This window comes from Lynx canadensis, chromosome E2, assembly GCF_007474595.2.
Source record: "Lynx canadensis isolate LIC74 chromosome E2, mLynCan4.pri.v2, whole genome shotgun sequence".
In the NCBI taxonomy this organism is placed as follows: domain Eukaryota; kingdom Metazoa; phylum Chordata; class Mammalia; order Carnivora; family Felidae; genus Lynx; species Lynx canadensis.
This window is the reverse complement of record NC_044317.1, coordinates 58,758,973-58,764,821: the sequence shown is the minus strand read 5'-3', so window position 1 is coordinate 58,764,821 and position 5,849 is coordinate 58,758,973. Positions and strand designations below refer to the sequence as shown.

The 5,849-nt window shown below is 48.1% G+C and overlaps 1 pseudogene; it reads right to left on the bottom strand.

Moving 5' to 3' along the window:
• Nucleotides 1–379: 379 nt before the first annotated feature.
• LOC115502211 lies at nucleotides 380–1,708 on the bottom strand (annotated as a pseudogene).
• Between the last annotated feature and the right edge of the window lie 4,141 nt (nucleotides 1,709–5,849).

Below are 5,849 nucleotides of genomic sequence, written 5' to 3'. Positions count from 1 at the left end.
CCTGGAGAGCTAACGCACAGCATAGGGATTATAATCAACAATCCTGTATTACAAATTTCAAAAGTGCTGAGAGATTGGATCTTAATTGTTCCCACTATGAAGGAAGAAATGATAATTACATGATAGAGGTGTTAGCTAATGCTACCTTGGTAATCATATTGCAATATGTAAATATATCAAATTTACATGTTACACATCTTAGACTTGCCTAATGTGTCAATTATATTTCAATTAAAGATATAACGATCATTGTGTATTTTATGTTAAAAAAATAACTGGTAACTGGTGTTCAGGGAATGATTTTACTGAACAGTATAATCATGGCTATTGTTGAAGCTGACTTCTATAGATTTAGATTCTTAATAGCCATTTTCAACATTCAAGAGTGGAAATTCGGAACTGTAGAATCCCTAAGGATCAGCAGTAAGAGACAAATAGTAGGAGAACATGAAGCCAAAGTATGAGAAGTATACATCAACCATAGGTAAGAGCCTACTAAAGTAACGATATCAAAAGCAAGAATAGAATTCAGCATGTAGAAGACACCAAAGATGGCCACCAGCATCCCGATGGCGTGGGGAGCTCTGGTCTCTGGTGGGCATTTGCGGTAGCCTTTGCAGTTATGAATATACTGTATTTTCTGGTGATGCCTGTGCAGGAGTGGCACCATGGAACCACCGGAACAGATCATGAGGCCAACAAAGATGGCATCAGAGACAACAAGAATAAAAAGCCTGGGGCGCCTGGGTGGCTCAGTCGGTTGGGTGTCCGACTTCGGCTCAGGTCATGCTCTCACGGTTGGTGAGTTGGAGCCCCGTGTTGGGCTCTGTAGCCTGCTTCAGATTCTGCCTCTCTCTCTCTCTCTCTCTCTCTCTCTCTCAAAAATAAAACATTTAAGGGCGCCTGGGTGGCTCAGTCGGTTAAGCATCCGACTTCAGCTCAGGTCACGATCTCGCGGTCCGTGCGTTCGAGCCCCGCGTCGGGCTCTGGGCTGACGGCTCAGAGCCCGGAGCCTGTTTCGGATTCTGTGTCTCCCTCTCTCTCTGCCCCTCCCCCGTTCATCCTCTGTCTCTCTCTGTCTCAAAAATAAATAAAGGTTAAAAAAAATTTTTTTAATAAATAAATAAATAAATAAATAAATAAATAAATAAATAAAACATTTAAAAAAAAAGACAACTCCTGTAGTAGGACCTATGGATGAACAAAACCATTTGCCTTGGGTATAGTTTATGTGTCCTGTGAACCAGTGGTTTTCACGGGAACATAGATATTAATTAAGACACTGGAAATCCAGCAGATTCAAGAGTAAAGACCAAGGACCCTGGGGGCTCTTCCTCTGAGCATCATCTTCCCTGCTCTCCTAGGGAAGAGAGGGACACACTGAAAGGTGCTCAGGACCCAGGTGGAGCACAGGGAGGTGGTGCGAGCCATTTGGCGGGTGTAACAGACAAGTTTACACCCAAAGGTGGACAGGGGTTGCTTTAAGACAAAAGATGCCATAGCATGTGGAGTCCCAGTGGAAAGAAGAACCAAGAGATTGGCTATAACCATGTGGGGGAGAATCATGTTGGGGAGCCTCCGCTGGTGTCCACACAAGATTGGAGATATGTTATGACACTGCCAAAGACCCATCCCCAATCTATACCACAAAGATGGTTTTCAGAGCCACTTCCCCTGTGGTTCTTAGGATATTGTTCTGAAAAGACATTGTGAGCACTTCAGAGTGGCCTGGAGTGAAGAGTAGTGGCTCTTCGTAGTTCTATGACCTTGTAAAGGGATCCTATGGCTTTTCTTCTTCTGACAAGGGAGATGTGACCATATTCCACAGGCAACTCAACCTGGATGACATACCACGGACACCAATTTCCCAATTTCACGTTATTACTTTGTAGTTATGTCTCTTTAGTTTCATGCTCCGACCCCCTGCCCAAATATAAAATCCATGAACATAAGAAGCATGCCTGTCTTGGTCAAAAATATGGTTGACACATAATGAGTATGAAATGAATGTGTACTTTGTAAATAAACATGTGAAAGGAGGCAACAAGAATGTTACTGTAGGGTCTTTATAATTCATTATCGTCCTGTCTTCCATTATAATGCATTAATAAAGTTAAATGGAGGGGCACTTGGGTGGCTCAGTCAGTTAAGTCTAGGACTTCAGCTCAGGTTATGATCTTGCAGTCTGTGAGTTCGAGCCCTGCCTCGGTCTCTGTGCTGACAGATCAGAGCCTGGAGCCTGCTTCAGATTCTGTGTCTCCCTCTCTCTCTGACCCTTCCCCGCTCATACTCTGTCTCTCCTTCTCTCTCAAAAATAAATAAACATTAAAAAAATAAAGTTAAATGGAAATGCAAAAACAGTACACAAATTATAAGATTATCTAAAAATTACAAGAATACGCATTCAACTTCTGAGAACTCAGTATTATATATTAAAGCAATTTTCAAAAAAATCAGTAGCCACCTGAATACACAACATGTCCCTAAAATGTCCTCAGATATGCTACTCAGTTTAGAAAATATCCCTAGTGGCCAAAGAATTCTAGTTATTAATAATTCCACAGATTGTAACTTGTTGAGAAGTCTGTTCCTGGAGAGATTTTTCAGCACACCTCAGTCCACACCAAAAAGTAAACACTACTCAAAACAGCCGATCAAAACATCAAGTGTACACCTTCATGAGGACTAATTTTGTTTACTCATTTATACCTCAGTAAAGCTAGTAAACAGAGTATCATTAAACCAGCACACACAGATGGCTTTACATTCAGTAGTTTGAGTTCCTCATTTTGTCTGACTCTTTAGCTTGGGTTGGATTTTTTTTTTTTAGTTTTTTTTTTAGAGAGAGAGCAGGAGGAGGGGAGGGGGACTGAGGGAGGGGAGGAGGGGAGGCGGGAGAGGGGAGGGTGAGGAGGGGATAGGGTGAGGAGGGGCGGCGGGAAGAGGGGAGGGGGAGGAGGGGGAGCGAGGGGAGGGGGAGCGAGGGGAGGGGGAGCGAGGGGAGGGGGAGCGAGGGGAGGGGGAGCGAGGGGAGGGGGAGCGAGGGGAGGGGGAGCGAGGGGAGGGGGAGCGAGGGGAGGGGGAGCGAGGGGAGGGGGAGCGAGGGGTAGGGGCGTGGATGGGGGAGAGCGTGGATGGGGAGCTGCAGGGAGGGGAGCGAGGGGAGGGGACGAGGGGAGGGGAGGTGGGAGCGAGGGGAGGGGGAGGGGAGGGGAGGGGGGAGATGGGCGCGGGGGAGGGGATAGGGAGGGGGAGGGAGAGCGAGGTGGGAGAGGGGAGGGGGAGCGGGGAGGGGGAGGGGGGGGTGAGGGGAGGGGAGGAGGGGAGCGAGGGGGAGGGGAGGGGGAGCGAGGAGAGGGGGAGGGGGAGCGAGGGGAGGGGGTGGGAGCCGAGGGGAGGGAGGGGAGCGAGGGGAGGGAGAGGGGGAGCTGAGGGTAAGGGGAGGGGGAGCGAGGGAGGTAGGGGAGCGAGGGGAGGGTGGGGAGCGAGGGGAGGGGAGGGGAGGGGAGGGGCGGTGGGGAGTGGGGGAGGGGGAGCGAGGGGAGGGGAGGTGGAGCGAGGGGCGGGCGGGGGAGCGAGGGGAGGGGGCGGGGGAGCTGAGGTGCGGGGAGGGGACGAGGGGAGGGGAGGGGGGCAGGGGAGGGGAGGGGGAGCGAGGGGAGGGGAGTGGGAGCGAGTAGGGGAGGGGAGGGGGAGCGAGGGGAGGGAGGGGGAGCGAGGGGAGGGGAGGGGGAGTGAGGGAGAGGGAGGGAGAGGGAGCGAGGGGAGGGGAGGGGGAGCGAGGGGAGGGGAGGGGGAGCGAGGGGAGGGGAGGGGGAGCGAGGGGAGGGGAGGGGGGAGGGGGGGGGAGGGGAGGGGAGCGGGGGGGGGAGGGGGAGCGAGGGGAGGGGAGGGGGAGGGGGGATGGAGATGATCTCAAGCCAACTCCACACTCCGCACAGAGCCCAAGGAGGGGCATGACCCTGGGATCACGACCTGGGTGACGCCACAACCCGACTGAGCCACCCACGCGTCCTCGTTCTAGATATTATAAATGAGAATCAAATAGGTACTTGAGCTCAAAAGCAACCATAGCACACATTAGGTGGTGCAATAAAATAAAGACTGATCTGAAGCTTTATGAGTGAAAAAGAAGACTGTTACCTACAACAGAAAAATGGATTTATTCCAAGAAAAGGTGTGAAGCCTTCTAAAAGCAATAATCCTAATGATTACTGCAGAATTGAGAACCCACTGTCAGAAGGTAAAATAAATTTTTAAAAATCCCTGAGATAGTAATCCTTCTTGCTCTAGGGGAAAATTGGGACCATGTTATGGAACTACTGTGTAAAAAAAAAAAAAAAACGAGCACAAGAAGCCACACCATGAAAAGTTTGTTACCATCTGCTTTGGATTCACCCAGTTCAGGTCTTATCTCTTATTCCCCAGTCATCAATGGTAATTAATGGTGCTGGGACATTAGAACACAGCCTTGAGCTTTGAGAACCTGTTCCATCATTGGGGATATGGGAATGACATAACCTTGGGTCAGAGGCTTAATCTCTGAGTAGAGGAAGATTCCAAACTCTGCATCCTGGAAGCTCTTATGGTGTGTTATAATTATCCACTTATGAGCTTAATCCCACCTGGGGAGCATCACCCTCTGTGCATCTGTTTTCTCACTTAAAAGTAAAGTTTGGATGGGGCACTTGGGTGACTCAGTCAGTTGAGCATCCGATTACAGCTCAAATCATGATCTCATGGTCCATGGGTTTGAACCTTGCATTGAGATTTGAGAGCCTGGACCCTGCTTCCGATTCTGTGTCTCCCTCTCTCTCTGACCCTCCCCCACTTTGTGCTCTTTCTCTCAAAAATAAATAAACATGAAAAAAAATTTTAAAGACTATAGAAAAGTAAAGTCTGCATCAACACCAGACCAGCGTTCGTAAACCACATGTAGATATGCAAGGTCAATTTCATGTCTGAGATCACAACAGGTAGAACAAAGCTCTCAAGTGGTGGTAGGAACTGTTTTTATAACAGGTGTTATTTGTTCCCTTGTTTTAATTTCCTGCCACAGCGAGGGATAGGAGGGAAGAATAACATGGAAAATGCAATGAACAGATCAACTATACTCCAACACTCACACTATTGTGTGAGACTTGAAAATGAACCAGAGTTCATCTCACTAAAATTTTCTCTCTCCTCTTCCTGCACCAAGTTAAAGGTAGAAGGGTCCTTTTCTACTCATTTAGAGTATAAGCAATGCCCCCACGTTCCTCAGTGGATAGGTCGCCAGACAGAGTCTCAATAGAAGCATTGCCCCCAGAGCTCAATATAGACCAGCTAGACCTACAGATATCCTGACCACCTGCCCACAGCAGCAGATACACGTACCTCCATGCACACATGCAGTGTATCTGCCCAGAGACGTCCTAGGTTACCACCCAAAACACATCTTAACAGACTTGCAAAGACTGAAATCGCATCAAGTATCTTTTCGAGCCACAATGACATGAAACTAATCATTGGTAACAGCAGGAAACCTGGAAAATCCACATTTATGTGCAGATTAAACCACGCACTCCCGAACATCCAATGGAGTGAAGAAGAAACCAAAAGGGAAGCCAAAAAAATATTGTGAGACCAGCATAAACGCAAACACAATACACCAAACTTATGGGATTCAACAAAAACTGTTCTAAGGGGGCTATTTATAGGGATAAACGCCTACCTTAAGGAAAAAGAAAGAGCTCAATAAACCACCTCACTTTATACCTCAAGGAACTAAAAAAAAAGAGAGAGAGAGAGAGAGAGAGAACAAATGAAGCCCAAAGTATGTAGAAGGAAGGAAATAACAAAGAGCAGAA